Source organism: Papio anubis, chromosome 13 (genome assembly GCF_008728515.1).
Source record: "Papio anubis isolate 15944 chromosome 13, Panubis1.0, whole genome shotgun sequence".
In the NCBI taxonomy this organism is placed as follows: Eukaryota; Metazoa; Chordata; class Mammalia; order Primates; family Cercopithecidae; genus Papio; species Papio anubis.
The window spans coordinates 3,241,226-3,262,774 of NC_044988.1; the positions used below are offsets into that span (position 1 = coordinate 3,241,226).

Here is a 21,549-nt window from a genome sequence, read left to right on the forward strand (position 1 = left end):
AGAGTTGAAAAGGAGGGTAATATTTTGCAGTGCTGTGGAATAAAATAGCATCTGGTTCAATTACATCCAGCTCGTATATGCAGAAGATTTCCCAAATATGGCAGTTTTGATAAATATTGACCTCCAAAACTCTATCATTTTGTCGACCTAAAAGGAAGAGGCTGCGACACAACCTCTATAATTTAAAGAGTTTACTGAGCCGAAGTGAAGACAGCTGTCAGGAGGACACGGACCCATGTAACCTTGGATACGAGTTTGGCCTTTGTTACAATCAGATTTTTAAAGGCAAAAAAAAGGGGGGAGAAGGCATGGCTGGTACAAAGTTGTTTCTCAGGCACTCTTATTGATTTATAGAAATAACATTGATTAGCGATTGGCCATACATTGTTAAGCAATAGGGTGTGGGTGATAGCGTCTACTCTGGCATTATTAGGTTAATTTATAGCTACTTGTGGCAATAGCAAGCAGTTTCAGGAGATGAATACCTAGCTCAAAGCGGGGAGTAAGACTTGACTGTTGCCTCATTTTAATGTCTCTCTGGGCCTCATTATTTAAAAGGATTCACATTCCTCAGATAAAAGTTCTTTTCTCGCTTTTTTTTTTTTTAAGTAATACAGAATCAATCAAGCAATATTGTCTCCATTGCACGAAGTAATGTGTTGTTTACACCACGGATATTCTAAAATGAAACCATGATTGTGGGTTGTTAAAAAAGCAAGTACAATAAAAAATGCATGTTCAAAAATGGGTACTCCCAGCTGAGGAGCTGAGCTGTCAGCAACAGGAATGATGACTCCTGGCCTGCGAAAGTCACAGAAATTTGAATTTGAGGTCACAGAGGAGGATGTGAGTCAGTGGTTAAAATTGTTGAGAAAGTCATTTACATTTTTCTTATTTATTATTTCTCTTCTTCAGAGTCCAATATTTTCACTAATTTTTAAAAAAGTTTTTCTTATAGTCCCCTAAATCTTTAACAATATTTAAACTATCTTCAATGGATCCAAACACATTTGGTACCTTTAACATTTTATTTCCTGTGTTATAAGAAAGATGAGAGATTTGGATGTAAACAGACAATTTTGCATTAAGGTGTAATGGTGTCTTGGCTCTTCAATCTCCGAGGAGAAAATATAATGACTAATAATTAAGTTGAAAGTGGTATTTGAAAACCATCTATTAATTGTTTTAAGTACTTTCTAACACCTAGTTTTAAGTTTCAACATAATTTTTTAACAAATGTTTAATACTGGCTGGGTGCAATGGCTCACACCTGTAAGCCACCACTTTGGGAGGCCAAGGTGAGTGGATCACTTGAGTTCAGGAGTTGGAGACCAGCCTGACCAACATGGTGAAACCCCATCTCTACTAAATATACCAAAAAAAAAAAAAAAATTAGCCAGGCATGGTGGCAAACGCCTGTAATCCCAGCTACTTCGGAGGCTGAGGCAGGAGAATTGCTTGAACCCGGGAGACGGAGGTTGCAGTGAGCCGAGATCACGCCATTGCACTCCAGCCTGGGCAACAAGAGCAAAACTCTGTCTCAAACAAAAAACAAAACAAAACAAAAAACCCTTTAATACTGATGACTTCATGCATATCTCACTATTCCTAGAATTGCATTTTATTTGTTGTTGTTGTTTTCCTTTCCCTGCTGGGCTGGGTTGGGTGGTGATAAAGGCAGTGATGTTTACAAGCAGAGAGGCTGTTGCAGCAGAGGTCTCATCTAACAGGGAGCGTTAATGAGCAGCGGTGCTTATAAATTAGGGAGATACTGAAGCATGTTCCAGATTCAGTCAGGACCTCAGGATGAGAGCTTGGGGTTGGGGAAAAAAAACCCATAAAAGTGGCTGAGCATTTTTGAGGGGTTGATGGGTCTAAGACCACTCCTCAAGCTTTGCTCTTTGATTTCCTGTGTGCTAGGTAGGTCTTTACCTTCTCCTCCTTTTTAAGCTGGGGTGCCTGTGAGCCTCCACGCAGCATTCGCTGGACAGTGCCGAGGAGTCAGTAATCAGTGTCTGCCGCTGGTGGACGTGAACTTGGCTCTGAGAAGCTGTGTGGCCGAGGGTGACATTTCCTCCAGGCAGGAAAGTCCATCAGTGTTTCTTTGTCTTTGAATAAACAGTCAAGCCATGCCTCCAGACTTCTTTGAAATAAGCACATGCCTCCGCAAGACTTTTAAAATACTCTAGGGGAGAAAAGTCTTATCTTTTCTTCACTGTCACAAGGTTTACAGCCCAAAACCCCTATAACAAAAGACAGGTTAACAAGAGAAAAGCATAACAAATGTATTCAATCAAAGTTTTACTTGACACAAGAGCCTTCAGAAATGAAGTCCCAAACACCCAGGGGGAAACCATATTTTTATGTTACATCTGATGAAAGAAGTGAGTAGTTGTGAAACAACATGACTGGACAAAAGGGATATGATCTAATGGTAATAAACTGAGGCAGAGCCCAGCAAGGCCTGTTTGTTCTGATTCTTCTTGGTCTCTCTGTGTGTAACCGCTCAACAGGTTCACCTTGTCCGCTGCCTAGACGGAGCTGAATTATCAAGACAGGGGAATTGCAATAGAGAAAGTGTAATACACACAGAACCAGCTGTGTGGGAGACTGAGGTTTTATTATTGCTCAAATTAGTCTCCCTGAGCATTTGAGGATCAGAGTTTTTAAGGATAATTTGTGAATTGGCGAGAGGCAGTGAGTTGGGTGTGCTGATTGGTCAGGTCATAGGGAGTCGAAGCTGTCCTCTTGTGCTGACTCAGGTCCTGAGTGGAGCCACAGTATCAGATGAGCCAGTTTATCGGTCTGGGTGATGGCAGCAACTACAAAGTATCTCAAGAACTGGCCTTAGGTTTCACAGTAGTGATGTTATCCCCTGGAGCAATCTGGAAAGAACTTTGTAGCCTCCAGCTGCATGACTCCTAAACCATAATTTCTAATCTTGTGGCTAATTTGTTAGTCCTACAAAGGCAATCTAGTCCCTAAGCAAGAATGGGACTTGTTTTGGGAAAGAGCTGTCATTATGTTCATTTTAAACTATAAATTATAAACTGAGTTCCTTCCAATGTTAGTTCAGCCTATGCCAAGGAATGACCAAGGACAGCTTGGAAGTTAGAAGCAAGATGGAGTTGGTTAGGTCAGATCCCTTTCACTGCCTCAGTTATAATTTTGCAGTAATGGTTTCATGTGTAGCATTCCTTTCTCCAGGTGTGGGGCAGGACTCTTCCGGAATGAGGGTCTTATGAGCTCTCAGGGGAGGTAGGTGAAAGATGACCTTTCTAGATTCTATGGCTTGTTTCAGGAGACAAGGGTGGGAGAAGGTCAGAGAGACCTACTTGCTTCTAAGCCCCTCCTGTCTCCTTTAGTGCAACAATCTGCACATGCCAAGGCACCATACTTTGGTACTGTGTTCTGAGCCCCAGTAATACAAAGAAGTAGAACCATGCCATGCTAAATGTTTAATATGCAGCTGGGGTTTTATCTAATAAAGGCAATAACAGAAATCGTATCTTTTCATGACATTAGGGTTTTAAATAAGCACTTTGTGGTCTCAAACAGATTTTAGCTTCAATCTCTACAGAGCTGCCACTTATTTTTATGAAAACAATCTTTGAAAAATGTTTTAAAGAAATTACAGGGCTGGCGTGGTGGCTCACACCTGTAATCCCAGCATTTTGGGAGGCCAAGGCAGGAGGATCACCTGAGGTTAGGAGTTCAAGACCAGCGTGGCCAACACGGTGGCACCCTGTCTCTACTAAAAACACAAAATTAGCTGGGTGTGGTGGAATGCACCTGTAGTACTAGCTACTTGGGAGGCTGAGACAGGAGGATCACTTGAACCCAGGTGGCAGAGGCTGCAGTGAGCCAAGATCATGCCACTGCACTCCAGCCTGGGTGACAAAGCGAGACTCCCTCTCAAAAAGAAAAAACAAAACAAAACCAAAAAACTGTTTCTTTCTTTACTTCATTATCTGAGCAGAAAGGGAACCGCATCTGCAGGTGAGTAGTTGGGCTAAATAGGACTTGCCTTTCTTATACTCTTTTTTCAGATGAAACCCTGTTGAGCCTGTGGGCAGGAAGAACCAGAGGCACAGTTAAGCGAGAGGTTATTTGCCCAATGTTGAGAAACATATGTACGTATTAGAAAAGATCACATCGACTCCCAGCAATCCTGCAACATACTGCAACTGTGATGCTGACCAGAATGAGTGAAGATTTCCTCATGATTTCTCTGTGTGGGATGCAGGTTAAAAATATATATATTACTTAATATATGAATAACTAGGCAGATGTTGAATAAGCTATTGCAATGAAAAAAATAAAAGTATGCCCTAGTGAGTAAAAAATGTAAGCTGATGAAATATAATGCAATTGATTTGAAAACTAAATGTCGAGATGGAAAGTTTGCTATTTCACTGTGGATAATAGATCACGTACATTTTTCTAATAGAGGGAAATAGAAATACTTGGCTTCCATTCACTAGAAGTCCAACATCATCCCTTTAAATTTAAGTTCAATTAAGCAATCTATTACTACCAATATTTAAAGTAGTAATTCACAAAGTGTATCTGCTTATAAAAGTCCCATGGTCATCTACATTTAAGAGTTAATGCTGCATATCACACCCCTTGGAGACTCCACACATTAATATATTTAGTTCTGATAGGACTGTTTACTTGTCTCAATCCTGATTTTCCAAAGTCATTTAATCACAAAACTATGTAGGCAATGTCATATGATCAGGAAAAAAATGTTCTGTGAACTCCACCCTGTTTCAATCGTCTTTAGAACAAAGCAATAGTCTCCTGTGGACTGCAACACTTCTTTACTGAGAATTTGGAAAGTTATTCGTAGATTTTCAGGTTATAGTTGGAAAGCATGCTGATTTTTTTTAACATGGAAAGTAAAAGTGGTTTTTAAATCTCTGGATTGATCGATTTATTTATTTATTTATTTATTTATTTATTTTTGAGACAGAGTCTCGCTCTGTCGCCCAGGCCGGAGTGCAGTGGCGCGATTTCGGCTCACTGTAAGCTCTGCCTCCTGGGTTCATGCCATTCTCCTGCCTCAGCCTCCCGAGTAGCTGGGACTACACGCACCCGCCACCATGCCTGGCACACTGGTCATCCCAGCTACTTGTGAGGCTGAGGCATGAGAATCTCTTGAACACAGGAAGCGGAGACTGCAGTCAGCTGAGATCGTGCCACTGCACTGCAGCCTGGGCAACAGAGTGATATACCATCTCAAAAAGAAAAAAGAAAAAAAAAGTTTTTTTTTGAGTTAGTGATACATGTGAATAAATTAATCCAGGCCGGGCGTGATGGCTCACATCTGTAATCCCAGCACTCTGGGAGGCCGAGGCGGGCAGATCACAAGGTCAGGAGATCGACACCATCCTGGCTAACACTGTGAAACCCTGTCTCTACTAAAAATACAAAAAATTAGCCAGGCGTGGTGGCCAGGCTGGTCTCGAACTCTTGACCTCAGGTGCTCTGCCTGCCTCGGCCTCCCAAAGTGCTGGGATTACAGGCATGAGCCACCTCACCTGGCCCCAGGCCAATAATTTTTTAGTAACTCCTACCACAATATTTTCATTTGTTATTTATTTGACAAATATGATAGACTAAAAATAATTATCTCACGCCTGTAATCCCAGCACTTTGGGAGGTCAAGGCAGGCAGATCACCTGAGATCAGGAGTTTGAGACCAGCTTGTTCAACATGGTATAAAAATACAAAAATCAGCCAGGCGTGGTGGCAAGTGCCTGTAATCCCAGCTACTCGGGAGCCTGAGGCAGGGGAATCGTTTGAACCCAGGAGGCGGTTCTGTTTGCAAGTATAGTTGTAACTGCAGCCCAAAATGTCTTGAAACTTGCTATTTGAAGCATTGTCATCACCTGGGATCTTGCTAGAATCTGCATTTAACAATATTCCCATGCAATTTTAATGATCATTAGGTTTGAAAAACACTGCCTTAAAACAAAGGAAAGAATGGTAGGCAAGTTTCAATTCTAAGCACGCTATATAGTATGTTCTTGGGCAAATTCCACTATCTGACTTTTCAATAGTTAAATATGGGTAGTAATGAATGAAGTGTCACCTTGTAAGCTACTTTGAGAAATCCAAGTGTTGGCAAACCCTTTGCAAAAATAATGTTGCTGAACATATTCTAATACAGTTATGCTGGGCTCCTGTTCTTATGAGGCAGAGAAAATTATGCTTTAATCAGAGCTTCTAAGTCACAATCACTGGAATCTATTATTAGCCTTTATGTCCTCATTCTTGAGACAGCACATTTCTATTTTTGGTTGCTGGGAAACTGATTATGCTCTTCAAATAGAAACTGCAACAGCAGAACTTTAAGAAAATATAATCATGTTTGTAAGAAGCAAAATTTAATAAAGGAAGAAATGAAGTAAAGCAAACTCATAAACTGATCTATTTTGAAATTCCATTTCTGCCCTCATGATAGCATTATTGACTTAATAATGAAGCGATGCTACTTATTCACAATTGTACAGCAATGGCCAAAGACTGAGCGACCTCTGTTTTCTGAATTGTTTCATTCACAGAGTTCACTCCTGATGGGAACATCCGGAGGCATCTTCAGAGAGCTTTGACCCCCAACTCCCAACATTTTAAGGTATGGATCTGGAAATAATGTAGTTGGTTTACAAAGGTAAGTCTTATTTTACAATTGCATTTTCTACAAAGGCATTTCACTTTCAAAGCTCCTCCAAGACAATTACCTCCATCTTGAGACACACCCTGCTCCTGAATTCATGCCTGCATACCAGCTATTCTTAATCGCCTTCCTTTTTAATCTAGTTGGAAAATAAAATGTTTCCTTGTTCTCTGAATGTACAGTACTCAGATGTACGGTGAAAATGGCTGATGCTCAAACCTCCTATAAATTCTTTGATTCCATCAGCTTTTCTCTTTCTACTGGCCATTTCCCATTAGTGTTTAAACTTAAGTCTCACACATCTCTAATAAAACAAATAAACCCCCTTCACCCTATTTCACTGATTTCAATATTTTAGCTTCTCCGCTCCTTATTTACTTCCTATTTATCATTCAGTCCATCCTGCTCTATTTCACTTCTACAATTGCAAAGAAATGTCTCTGATGAAAGTTCCCAGCATACACTTTAGAACTGATATTACTTGATCTCACTTCAGTGGAAACAGTATGTTGCTGAAGGAAGTACCACAGAACTCACAAAAAGCTTTTACTTCTCCAGGGAATTTCATCATGTCTGTCTAGACCCAACAAAGCCAAACCCTGAACAATGGCCAATTCAGCCTCCATTTGACACAAGCCAACTTATATTAAATGAATGAAACTAATGCTTTTAAAATTATAATGAGCCGGGCATGGTGGCTCATGCCTGTAATCCTAATACTTTAGGAGGCTGAGGCAAGTGGATCACTTGAGGTCAGGAGTTCGAGACCAGCCTGGCCAACATGGTGAAACCCCATCTCTACTAAAAATACAAAAATTAGCCAGGCATGGTGGTGCCCACCTGTAATCCCAGCTACTTGAGAGGCTGAGGTGGGAAAATCGCTTGAACCCAGGAGGCAGAGTTTGCAGTGAGCCTAGATCACACCACTACACTCCAGTCTGAGTGACAGAGCAAGACTGTCTCCAAAAATAATGATAATAATAAAGAAAGAAAGAAAGAAAGAAACTCAATTGATAATGATGGAACTCAATGAATAAACCTATAATACTTTCATTAAGATTTTTAAAAGAAAACTATATATTTTTATTAGAAAAAGGAAAAGATTTAGTCATAATAAGTAAAATTTGGTTTCAGAGCTTTTTTTTTTTTTTGAGACAGAGTCTTGCTCTGTCGCGGAGGCTGGAGTACAGTGGCGCCATCTCGTCTCACTGCAAGCTCCACCTCCCAGGTTCACACCATTCTCCTGTCTCACCCTCCCGAGTAACTGGGACTAGAGGTGCCCGCCACCACACCTGGCTAACTTTTTGTATTTTTAGTAGAGACGGGGTTTCACCATGTTAGCCAGGATGGTCTCGATCTCCTGACCTCGTGATCCGCCCACCTTGGCCTCCCAAAGTGCTGTGATTACAGGCGTGAGCCACCACACCCTGCTCAGAGCTCTTAATTTACTGATTGACTGAGATCAGATGCCAATGGGAACATGTCTGTAGCACCATTACTCACATGAGGGAGTATTTTAATCCTTTATATACATATCACTAATAGTGGAACCTTGAAGGAATCTATTTCTCAATCTTGATATAAATTATAATTTATATTGACACATTAGTTTTTTTATCCCCATAAGTTTTATATTGAATCCAAGAAAGCTTTATTAGTGTCTGACACCAAGATATATGTTTTAACCCTAATGTGTTTGGAATGTCCACAGTATATCCCACCGTGTGGTGAATCTTTAGCTTTAGAAATTGGCTTTGACAAGGGAGAGTCTTGAATTATCCAACAACAAAATTGGATCATTGTGTAAGATGTAGCTCCCATACAAGCAGGGCATGTGAAGCTCAGTGATTGAATGATCAGACTTTTACTAATGTTATGGAACCTGGGATAAGCATCCTGATAGAACCAGGAAGACTGTTGTAGTTCTTCTATGACTCAAAAACAGTATGATGACTTATAACTAAAACTTTGTTCATACAAGGCTAGCATTCCTGTACTGATGCAATATGCATTTGATTTATCCATTGTTACACCTGTCCACATGAAAAGCAAAACTTGACATGTTTATGATTTAAATAATGTAATATGTAATTATAATAATAATAAAAGCATATATAATAATGTTTATATTATGATTACATTAGGTGGGGTTTCCTTCTTTTCCCTTGAAAGCTGGACAAAATTGAATTATATAGCCAATAACATGCCCTGTGCAAGTCTAATACTCTCTTGAAAAGTGAAATCTCTCAGGTAAGCCAAAGTTTCATTGGTCACCTCTGGCTGTAAATTTCTACTTCTTGTATGTATGAGATTTTGTTTTTCTTATCCACACACCAAACATGTCAACTTGGGTTGCTTTCCATGAACACACCCACAGATGTGCATGATATTTATGTGTTTAGAATTCTGGCCTCCCACACAGCCGACTCTGTATGGATTACTCTTTCTCTATTGCAATTCCCCTGTCTTAATAAATTGGCTCTGTCTAGGCAGTGGGCAAGGTGAACCCCTTGCGTGGTTACAAATTTGGGGGCTTGTCTAGGATTGCCCTTGTGGCTACCTGCCCGTGGTTCAGTGGCCTCCCTTCAGTGATGGATACAGAAACCAGCCCAAGTGGCTCACCTGATTTTGTGGCCCCCACCCAGGAACAGATTCAGTGCAAAAAGGCAACTTCGACTCCCTGTGATTTCATCCCTGACCAATCAGCACTCCTGACTCACTAGCTTCCCACCCACCCACCAATTTATCCTTAAAAACTCTGCTCCCTGAATGCTCAGGGAGACTGATTTGAGTAATAATAAAACTCTGTTGTCCTGCAAAAAATTTTTTTAAAAGTCCATATCTATGAGATCATTTAACAAAAGAACCTGACAGAGGCAAGTGGCCTGGAATAGCTTGCTTTAGGAAGTGCCACTTTGGTTGAGACCTCACGTATGAGTTAGGGAAAATGAGATGGGGAGATGTTAGTTGACCGGAAAAAAACACAGTACTAAGTCTTAATGTTGACATGGAGAATGGATCACTGGAGTCCTTTGGATAGGCGACTGCAGGAAGGAGAGAAGGAAAATGGTGTGCTGGGTGAGGCTGGAAAACCAGGCATAGCCTGTTCATTCAGAGCCTTAAAGTCTGTGGAAGGATATTGATTTTTATCTGGAGATCCATGAGAAACTAATAACAAGTGTTAAGTGTGTGTGGCATTCAGGGAGGAGCAATCAGGGAGGATTACTTTTTTTTTTTTTTTTTTGAGACTGAGTCTTGCTCTGTCACCCAGGCTGGAGTGCAGTGGCATGATCTTGGCTCACTGCAAGCTCCGCCTCGGGGGTTCAAGCAATTCTTGTGCTTCAGCCTCCCGAGTAGCTGGGATTACAGGCACCCGCTACCATGCCCAACTAATTTTTGTATTTTTAGTAGAGATGGGGTTTCACCATGTTGGCCAGGCTGGTCCCAAATTTCTGACGTCAAGTGATCTGCCCCACTCCGCCACCCAAAATGTTGGGATTACAGGTGTGAGTCACCGTACCTGACTGAGGATTGCTTTTTTAAAAGTTTCTACAGTGTTGGAAAATAATCAGGAGAGTCAGGCAATGTGAAGGAACTAGTCAGATGTCACTGGCCATCTGGTTAAGAAGCAAAGTGATGCCATCTTGTTCTAGGATGGCGGCAGTAGGGATGGAGGGAACGCTGAGGAGCCATTCTAATTCTTCCCATTACCATGTTTTATTTTTATAATAGCAATGATCACTTTCTGCAATTATATTATTTCTGTGTATGTTTGGGTATTTTTTATTTATCTACTTTATTTTCATCTTCCACCATGAAAATATAAGATCGAAATGGCAGAGTAAAGATGTGGTTTGTCTTATACATTATATCTTCAGAACTTTGAACAGTGCTGACAGACAGCTGATGCACATTAAATATTTGATGAATAAGTGGATGAATAAATGAATGGAAATAGAGCCATAGGGTTAGCTCTAGGGTAGTGTGGTATGCAAGTGGGTGTGTAAGTTGGGAGAGACCTGAGCGTGTTTAAATATACTGGGGAATTTTGTGGTTAGAACAATAAATTGAATACTGAGTACTCAAGCAAGATGTCATGGGACCTAATAGAAGAGATTAAACACTTATGTAGCATGTCATACGAGATATTCAGACTTGCTATATAATTATTTAGCACTCAAGGTGGTGCTTAAGAAAATTGAGGAACTGAAGACTCCTTTGTGTTACCTGGATCTGTAGAAATAATTTAAAACCTTGTCTAGTTTTTTTTTTTTCTTTTTTTCTCCTGTCATAAGCTTGTTAAGAGATTCTTCCACAGAAACTTTTTTTGGTAAAATAATAACTGCTGTTCAGTGCATCATTTGTAACAGTGTGATGTTAGACACAAATATTTAGGTAGCACATCCCTTTAAAATAGGTGCTTGCTGGCCAAGTGCAGTGGCTCACGCCTGTAATCCCAGCACTTTGGGAGGCCAAGGCGGGCAGATCACAAGGTCAGGAGATCGAGACCATCCTGGCTAACACGGTGAAACCCTGTCTCTACTAAAACACACAAAATTAGCCGCGTGTGGTGGCGGGGGCCTGTAGTCCCAGCTACTGGGGAGGCTGAGGCAGGAGAATGGCGTGAACCTGGGAGGCAAACATTGCAGTGAGCCGAGATCGCACCACTGCACTCCAGCCTGGGAGACAGAGTGAGACTCCGTTTCAAAAAAAAAAAAAAGGTGCTTGCAGTAACCTGGAGTGCTGTGTTCTTACTGATGCTTACACTTTGGTAGCTCACCTCTCCTGCGGGAAGTGTGTTCTCAGATATGTCATGGGGAGTATGTCATCAGCACAGCTTCATCGGTAGAGTTTACTAAAAATGCAAGTTATCTGTATTTTCCTTATAAAGGACTTCGTATAGTGTCCAATATTTTCCAACCAGATGTACAGTGAAAATGATTGATGCTCAAATATATTTTCATGGTGGATGCAACAACTGTTGAGCAAAAAAATTAACATTTATTGCAGACACTAGGCAGTCGTCAAACAATATTAATGTCATTAAATCAATAAATGGGCACAGAACAATGGAAGCAAGGTCACGGATTAACAGATGGCAGTGTAATGGAGTCGATCTTTTACTGATTTAACCACTCTCCTCTTATTTCTAATGTCCCTTCCATCACGATGAGTTCACTTTGGGATGATGTGTATATAATTGCATCTCCTCCTCAACAGCTGCTGAGAAATGAGTGTTGATGGTAATTATCCATATGATTTTTAATCAGACACTTTTCGCAGATTCAAGTGGAATGAAAACTCTATGGGAAATTGATAGGACAGCCAGAGTTATGTAAATTTTGGAAAAAAAATTAACCAACAGCTAATACAACTATTATGTCTAAAGACTAACAACTGGATGATCATAATAACTCAATGGCTAATAAATAAACTAGGGAAATCCAAGCCAAAATTAGAAGTAAAAATTGGCCATTATATAATTATGACCAAGAAGTTCCTTCTTAATTAGCAAGGGATAAAGTTGTATGTTTATTTCAAAGTGATTTTTTGTTTGCAGTTACAATGTTGAATGAAAGGCTAAAACAATTCCTTCCTTAGCCCTTTCCCTTCAGATGTGAAAAATTAAAGCTGAGTTCCCTTAGTAACTTTGAATATGCTTTTCGTACCCTTAAAGACAAAAATTAAAGTCATTGTTTTTTCATTGACTATAACTGTTAATACTATATTCACGATACTGTTGCTTTAATTGATGACTCATTTTTAGAACATATTATCATTGATCTATGGCAAATTCTTTTAAAATTCCTCAGAAGCTCATTTATGTTGAAAACGCACAAAGCTGCACATGATAGATAAAGGGAGGGCATAATGAAGTTTTCACTGGACTTATCTGTGTTTTGGGATTTACCCCCTTACAGTATGCGAGCCTGTGAATAGGTAGGTGAGCTTCCAGTGCTCAGAGGTTTAATGTAGAGTGTATTTATTTTTAATCTTTGTGAATTTTGTATAGAGCAGAGCTAATTGTTTCCAGTGAATTAAACCATGTTTATTTCCACTACAATATTGTAAAATGTAATTGTTCCCTTTACTCTATATATATATTTTTTTTTCTTTTTTATTTATTTATGTATTTTGAAAATGAGTCTCGCTTGGTCACCCAGGCTGGAGTGCAGTGGCGTGATCTCGGCTCACTGCAAACTCCGCCTCCCGGGTTCAAGCGATTCTCCTGCCTCAGCCTCCAAGTAGCTGAGAGTACAGGCACCTGCCACCACGCCAGCTAATTTTGTATTTTTAGTAGAGACGGGTTTTCGTCATGTTGGCCAGGCTGGTCTCGAACTCTTGACCTCAGGTGATCCACCCGCCTCAGCTTCCCAAAGTGCTGGGATTACAGACGTGAGCCACCGCACCTGGCCGCCTTTATTTAAAGATGACATTGTCATGTGATGCGTATGATGAAAAGTATATCATTGAACTCTATTCTCATATGAAAGGACATCTGATTTTCTAGAAAATTTATCTGCCCCAGGTATATTCCTGTGTGAATAATACAAACCAAATTAAAATGAAATCTGCTTTTTTTTTCCTATTCCTTGAGATTGAATTCAGAATTCTAAACAGGTTTACTATTCATTTTCATCTTGACAAAATCAAAACCTAAATATTCTATGTGTCACCTACTGTGATGGGAAAGATAAAACTAATTATTTAATTATCAAACATAAGTAGGTGAATTATTTTTATTAATCAACATTACATAAACGTGTTTTGAGAATAAAATTTTGTATCCTAATTTTTTAACCAAAGACATAAAATATAACTGACATTCTGTAGCCAAATAAATTATATATACACCCGGATTGACATTTAAGAGTTTAAAAATAAATGTACACTGAATGGTCAAATGGATTTGGAGATACATAGCCTAGTAGATGAAGCACTAGGGCTTTATGAAACCTTTTTTGAGGGCTGGTGCAGTGTCTCAAGCCTGTAATCCCAGCACTTTGGGAGGCCAAAGTGGGCGGACCACTTGAGGTGAGAAGTTCAAGACCAGCTTGGCCAACGTGGCAAAACATCTTTACTAAAAATACAAAATTAGCCAGGCATGGTGGTGCTAATGGTAAAACCTCATCTCTACTAAAAATACAAAACAAAAGCAAAAACAAAATTAGCTGGACTTTGTGGCGTGTGCCTGTGTTTCCAGCTACTTGGGGAGGCTGAAGCAAGAGAATCACTTGAACCCAGGAGGCGGAGGTTGCAGTGAGCTAAGATCATGCCACTGCACTCCTGCCTGGGCTCCATCTCAAAAATATATATATATAAATAAAAATACAGTAAATTCTTCTAGCAATAGAGTCTTGCATGTTTTTCCTTGAAAATGAAGGTTCCCTTGAAAATGAGATGTGCTCCTGGCCTCAAAGGACCAGTCCCTTGGGCCAGAGTATTGAGAACCATTTACCTGGGCCTGGAGCTGTGGAGAGATTTCCTGACTGTACAAGTTCCCATCAGGCTAGGCCAGCCACTGAACATGGCCTTCAGGGCAGGACAGCAGAACTAGGGCCCTGCCTGGGGTACCTGGTGCTGGCTCATGTTTTAGAGCCAGAGCATCTGCCAAAGTTTGGGGCCATCCTCACGCAGGAGGGGTGCAGGGCCGTGGAGTCCTGGTCCTTGGGCTGATGGGCTCCAAAGCCTCTAAAGGAAAGAGATGGGGAGAGGGGAGAAGGAGTCTATGGGAAGGCTGCTGGGAGAGGCTGGCATGCAGGGGTGTGGTGGAACGTAAGAGCAGGTGACCTGGGAAGACCGGGGGTGGGAGTATGCTGAGGGGCAGGAGTGGGTATGAGGGTGAGCAGTGATTCATAGATCTCTCTACTGCCACCAGGGGAGAGCAAGCTGTTGATCTGGAGTCAAGCTAGGAAGAAATCACCTGTCCTGCCCCTCTAAACAAACAAAAGGTAAACTGAGTCCCAGAGCAGGGAAGGGTTGCTAACACTCAAGGTCAAGCAGCAAAGTGGTGTGACCTGAAAGGGAAATCATGGGAGAGAAAACACTGAGGGTGGCACAAGGGAAAAGCTGGGAAGATAAGGGTGCCCAGTAAGAATGGACCGACACTGGCACCTCACACACATACACCCCACTTCCCAGCGGGTGTCCTGGGGCATCTCAGAAGCCAGCACAGCCTAGGCCTGCTGTAGAGTGAAAGAGTGAGCCCTGCTCATGCTGAAGCAACTGGAGCTCATCCAAGGTGGGGGAAGGGCCAGTGTTGAGGCAGCCAGGGCACGTGTCTCAGGAGTGGAGCATCTGGTGCCTGGTGTATCACTAGGAGTGAGTGGCAACAATGTGGAAGTGGCCAGACACCCCTTGCTCCAGGAGTCAAGGAACCATGCTCATTGCTGTCCAGTCCCCCAAAACTAACACCTGCACTTCCACGTGAAGGAAGCAGAATGACCCCTTCTCCCTACTCCCTTTATCCTCAACATCAGCAGGTGGGCCCAGGACTACCAGGCAAATGCTGAGATCCAGGACCCACTGAGGAGTAGCGATGGTAGCAACTGGCCAAACCCACACTTTCCACAGGAGCTGGGCATGGCTGAGGCCTACAGACATGCAGGCAGTGCTCCGAGGGTGAGGACAAGGCAGATCATGCATAATTCCTGCCGTGAGTCTGGCTGCATGCTAGTGTTTTGCTTGCTTGCCTTCAGTAATGCCTCTCCATCTTGATGGAATTTCCAGTTCGCAATAAAGTGTAGATACAGTATATAAGGCAATGTTACTTTGTATGTAATGCCGAATGTGTATTTTTATTTTATCTGTAGATTAGTGGCTTCGATTCAGGCAGCTTCAAAGGAATTGTGATCAAGTTGTGATAATTTAGTCAACAAGCAGGTTAATGAGGGAGGTAAACTGAGTCAGGACCCTCCATGTGATCACCCCAGACAAATGCTCCATGCCCAAAGGCAAGTCTCTTTCCTTATGTGAGGAATTATTGAATACTACCAGCAATGTTTTGCCTTATCTACATTATCTATATAAATATGTTTAAAAATAACTGGAAGGCTTTCATTTACGCAGGAATTTTATGTAATGAATGGCCAATGTGCATTCAAACAAACTATTCCCAGTAGATTTGTTTTTATCGTTATGGCACTTGTTCAAGTTCTCAACTCTTTACAATCATGTTTTGTTTTTGGTAGAAACAAAATACAGTAGACATAGACCACTTGAGGGAATTTAACATGAAAATGATAGATTACATGGCAAGGATCTTTTATAGCACAGTGATTAATTTGAGACCAAGCATCAGCCTGCCTATGCGACAGAGGCCATAAGGGACATGGACAAATAACAGGAGAACGATGTAATGAGACCAGTGTGAGCAGAGGATAGTAATAGGATGGGTGAACCCAGCCTGTCCTGATGAATACCTGATAGATGTGCATTCCATTACAATTACACATTTGGAATCAGCGGCTTGGAATAAACGATTGAGGGAATGAGAGTTAAAAAAAAACTCACCTACCTATTTTGGACTCCATTAATCTGTACCAGGAGTTTTTACTGGCTGCAATTATCAGGCGTATCAAAGATCAACCACCTTATTCTTGCCTCTACAGTTGTGTAGGTTCAATCATGTTTTCTATTTAGACAACGATGTTGTCAAGTCAGTAAAGATGGTTTTATTTCTTCCTTCCAGCACAGATGATTTTAACTTACTTTTCTTGCCTGGATTCACTGGCTATAGCTTCAGTACAACGTTGAATAGAAATGACGACAGTGGGCCTCCTTGTCTCATTCGTGATCCTAGGATGCTTAGATGTAAGTTTTTCATAGGTGCTTTATCAGACTGAGGTAAGTCCCTTTTATTTCTGCTCTCCTGAAAGGTTTTTATTTTTCCTTTTTAATCAGAAATGGATGTTGAACTTATTCAAATGTATTTTTATAACTGTTGATAGGATGGTAAGATTTTTCCTTTTTGTTCAGTAGTAAGATTAATTTCTTTAATTCATTTTCCAATGTTAAAACAACCTTAAATTTCCATTTATACATGATACATTATCTATTTTGTATATTGTAGATTGTATTTGCTAAAATTTTGCTAAGAATTTTGACATCTGTGTTTATGAGAGATACAACAGTAAGATAGATTTTGATAATGTATTTTCCATGTTTTGGTATTGGAGTAATCAGTCTGGCATTATAGAATGGATTAGAACGGATTCCTTCCTCTTCAATTTTCTGAAAGAGTCTGTGTGTAACTAGTATTATTCCTTCATTAAGGGCTTGATAGAATTCATTAGTAAAGTGACCTAAAGTTGGAGCTTAATTTGGGGGAAAGTTTTTAACTGCAAACCTTTCTTTAGTAGATATAAGGCTACACAAGTTTTCAACTTCTTCATGAGGGAGCTTTGATAGTTTGTGACCCTTGGAAACTTGTCCATTTTGTCTAAGTTCTTGAATGTTTTGGCATAAATTTGTTTACAATCTTCCCTTATTATTCTTTCAACATCTTTAGACTCCACAGTAATACCATTTCTCATCAGATATTTTCAATTAGTTTCTTTTCTTTTTTCCTTGCCAGTCTTGCTAAAGGTATATTAATTTCCTTGACCTTCTCAGTGAATTAGCTTTTGGTTTCATTTATTTTTCTCTATTTCTCTGTTTTCTATTCCATTTATTTTTGGTCAGAACTTTATTTTCCTGCATGTACTTTCTTGATGTTTAATTGCTTTTCTCTTTCTAGTTTCTTAATGTGGAAATAGTCATTGATTTGCAACTCTTCTCCTTTTCTAGTATAGACTGTCATTGCCACACATCACCCTTCCCCAAGCCATTTCTTAGCTGCCTTTGTTGTGCTTTCAATTTTATTTAGTTCAAAATCCTTTTCAGTATTTCTTATTTCACACATTTTTTTTCTTCACAACATTTGTCTTAGGTTAAGGGGTACATATGCAGGTTTGTTACACTGGTAAACTGCATGTCACAGGGGTTTGTGTACAGATAATTTTGTCACCCAGGTAATCAGCGCAATATCTGGTAGGTAATTTTTCAGTCCTCACCCTCTTCCCACCCTCCATCCTCAAAGAGTCCCCAGTGTCTATTATTTCCTTCTTTGTGTCCATGTACACTCACTGCTTAGCTCCCACTTATAATTTCACTCATTTTTTAAAAGGAGTGTGTAATTTTTTTCTCTGATTCCTGGAAAATTGTGAAAGAGATTTCAGTTGTTAATCTTTAATTTCAATCTAGTCAGAGAATAGATTTTGTAGGATTTTAATCCTTTCTAATTTCTTGAGACTTGATGATGTCCCAGAATATGGTCTATCTTGATAAATGCCCCATCTGTTCTTGAAAAATATGTATATTCCTATATTGTTGGGTGGAATATTTTGTAAAAGTCAATTAGATCAAGTAGATTGATGACATTGTGTAAATTTTTCTGTATCTTTACTAATTTTCCATTTCTGTATTCTATCATTATTGAGACAGAGGCATTTAAATCTCTACCTATGATTGTGGATTTGTCTATCTTTTCTTTGAGTTTTTTCAGTATGTGAAGCTTTGCCATAAGGCACACAAACATTTAGGATTAAGACCTTTTATCATTACGAAATAGCCAATTTATTTTATTACTGGCAATATTCTTTGATCTGAAATTTACTTTGTTGGTTTTTTTTCTTTTGAGACGACGTTTTGCTCTTATTACCCAGGTTGGAGTACAGTGGCATGATCTCAGCTCACTGCAACCTCCACTTTGTCGGTTCAAGTGATTCTCCCACCTCAGCCTCCTGAGTAGCTGGGATTACAGGCACCTGTGACCATGCTCGGCTAAGTTTTTTGTATTTTTAGTAGAGACAGGGTTCCACCATGTTGGCTAGGCTGGTCTTGAACTCCTGACCTCAGGTGATCCACTCACCTTGGCCTCCCAAAGTTCTGGAATTACAGGCGTGAGCCACCACACTGGCCTGAAATTTACTTTTATATTAACATAGTCATCATATTAGGCTATTCTTGCATTGCTATAAAGAAATACCTGAGACTGGGTAATTTACAAAGAAAAGAGGTTTAACTGGCTCACAGTTCTTCAGGCTGTACAGGAAACATGGCTTCTGGTGAGGCCTCAAGAAGCTTTTACTCATGATGGAAGGCAAAGGGGGAGCTTACATGTCACATGGTGAAAGCAGAAGCAATCAAGAGAGAGAGGGTAGGGAGGTGCTACACACTTTTGGTTTTTTTTTGTTTTTTTTTTTTTTGAGACGGAGTCTTGCTCTGTCACCCAGGCTGGAGTGCAGTGGTGTGATCTTGGCTCACTGCAAGTTCCACCTCCCGGGTTCACTCCATTCTCCTGCCTCAACCTCCCGAGTAGCTGGGACTACAGGTGCCCGCCACCACGCCCAGCTAATTTTTTTGTATTTTTAGTAGAGACAGGGTTTCAACGTGTTAACCAGGATGGTCTGGATCTTCTGACCTCGTGATCTGCCCGCCTCGGCCTCCCAAAGTGCTGGGATTACAGGTGTGAGCCACCACACCCTGCCGCAAGTAAGGGTTTTAAAGGTAGGGGTAAATTTCAGGAAAACAGAAGTTACAACAAAATTGTCAATCGATCCATGGAGGTTGGTGGATCCAGGCAGCGTGATCCCGGGTGGATCAGGTGCAGGCCCCAGGAGGGTTGTCTGCTCCATCTTAGGGACCCCACTTGTGAAACAATATCCTCTGATTAGAAGACTTAATTTTTTCCCTGTGACAATCTTAGGGTCTATTTCAATAAAGGGACAGATAGTAAATTTACTTTTGTTCTAGAGGCTGCAACGTCTCTGTACAGCTGTTCAGCTCAGTCACAGGAAAGCAACCGTAGACAAAATGTAAAAAAATAGGTATGGCCAAGTTTCATTCTTTGGGCCACAGTTTACCAAACTCCTGATTTAGATGATTAGCAATAGTCCTACAAACCCTAAACTCTGTATACCAAGGCAGTATATAATTAAATTACTGATTTTAATTACTATAGGACTTCAGTGAAAGGAGAGAATGCTATGAGTTGAAATAGTTTTGTAAAGAGAAAATGGGGCGAGAGATTTCAGGAATCAGCAGTATATTTACTGCCTGTTAAATTAATTGCCTTTTATTACCTGCTAATCAATTTCTGCTTTATTTCATATGACAACAGTGGTTTTGAATTAAGTAACTCTCACGCATATGTTTCAGCAAATGATTGAGTTCTCATTTCCATGCTTACGTATAAGTTCTTTCACTCAAGAAAAAGGAGGAAATTTTTAATTTAGGAATAAAATACAGAGGATTGTTTCAAGTTTGATTTGTTTTCAAAGTCTAAATTTATAACTTTTATGTTGTCCTTGCCAATGATTATTTGCAGTTACAGTCTGTAGTTTTACATCATTGATAGCTAGAAAGAAAAACGGGCTTTTTATTTGGCTTCAAAGTGGGTGACGAGTTTTGGAGCTTAATCTGCTTTCCGTATTGCTATTGATGCCAATATATTTGTGACTTCCCACTTGGAATATCATTATCAGCAGGTAGAGAATACACATAATGTTTTCAATCTCCTTGCTGACAAACACTTCTCTACACTTGTTAAATTACAGATTTAACTTAAAAAAATGAAAGGAATATTCCCTGTTGGCTGTGAATTTATAAAAATTGCTTTCTTTGACAGACAGTCCTCTGTTTCCTGTCTCAGGGAAAATACACAAAGTATAATGAACACTATGGAGGCATTTCCTAAACTTATATCTCATTATTAAATGTAGTGAGCACAGACTTTGAAGAGGGAAACCACAAGGGAAATTACACATACCATTTGTCAACTTACATTCCTTTAAGCAAAATGCACAAAATCAAGAATTCAGGACCATAGTTTTGCATTGCTAAGTACATGTGAAAGTCATTTGAGGCTGGGTGCGATGGCTCACGCCTGTAATCCCAGCCCTTTGGGAGACTGAGGCAGGCAGATCTCCTGAGGTCAGGAGTTCGAGACCAGCCTGGCCAACATGGAGAAGTGGTGGCGTGGTGGCCAGGCGTGGTGGAAGGCACCTGCAATCCCAGCTACTTGGGAGGCTGAGGCAGAAGAATCACTTGAACCCAGGAGGAGGGGGTTGCAGTGACCTGAGATCACGCCATTGCACTCCAGCCTAGGAGACAGTACAAGACTCTGTCTCAGAAAAATAAAGGAAATCATCTGGATGCTGGTCAAAACTTAAATGCTAAAATGTTCTACCTCAATGAGTTTGTTTTGCTGGTATGTGTGGAGCCCACCGGTATCTTTCTCAGGCTCTCTCTCTCACTCTCTTGCTCCCTCCTTCTTTCTTTCCCTCCTTCCTCTCTTTCTTACACTCTCCCTCTGTCTCTTCCACCCTCCCTCCCTCTCTTCCTTCCTTCCTTTTTTCCTGTAAATTCTCATCAGCTACAACCTTTGGACCCTCTTGACAAACGTTTTTGTGTCTTCCCTGAGGATGATTACTACTAACTTGTTGCTGATGGTAAGCCACGTTTCCTGTCTCCATATTGAAGAAATGAAATGGCAGCTTGAAGGCAGCAGGACAGAGATTCACTGCTAAAGAACCAAATCAGCTGTGACTGCCTATCGGTGTGGAGGACAGAAGGGCTCCAGGCTGTACCATCATTGAGATGCAGGAATTTGAGTGAGTCCTCCGTGTTCAAACTGGCCTGGAGTTGGTGCTGGGGAGTTTGTGGCTACTTCTACATACAACTACATAAAGAACTGGCTTAACATTAATGATCAAGTAAATGAGTCACTAAACAAGAAAACAAAACCAAACTATGAAATCTGTTGTTAAAAGTATATTAAAACTTCAGATGGAAAATGATTGAAATCAATTATTAAATATGTT

General features: G+C 40.5%; 2 long non-coding RNA genes across 2 annotated transcripts in view; one reads left to right on the forward strand and one right to left on the reverse strand.

The window, feature by feature from the left end:
* LOC110741483 overlaps positions 1-21,549 on the reverse strand; it is a 143,465-nt gene that overhangs the window by 28,150 nt on the left and 93,766 nt on the right. The gene's annotated exons all lie outside the window — the stretch shown is intronic.
* LOC103878573 lies at positions 6,292-21,337 on the forward strand. The gene is made up of 3 exons (XR_004177778.1): positions 6,292-6,643; positions 16,377-16,498; positions 21,150-21,337. It is a non-coding gene; the product is annotated as an uncharacterized LOC103878573 (long non-coding RNA).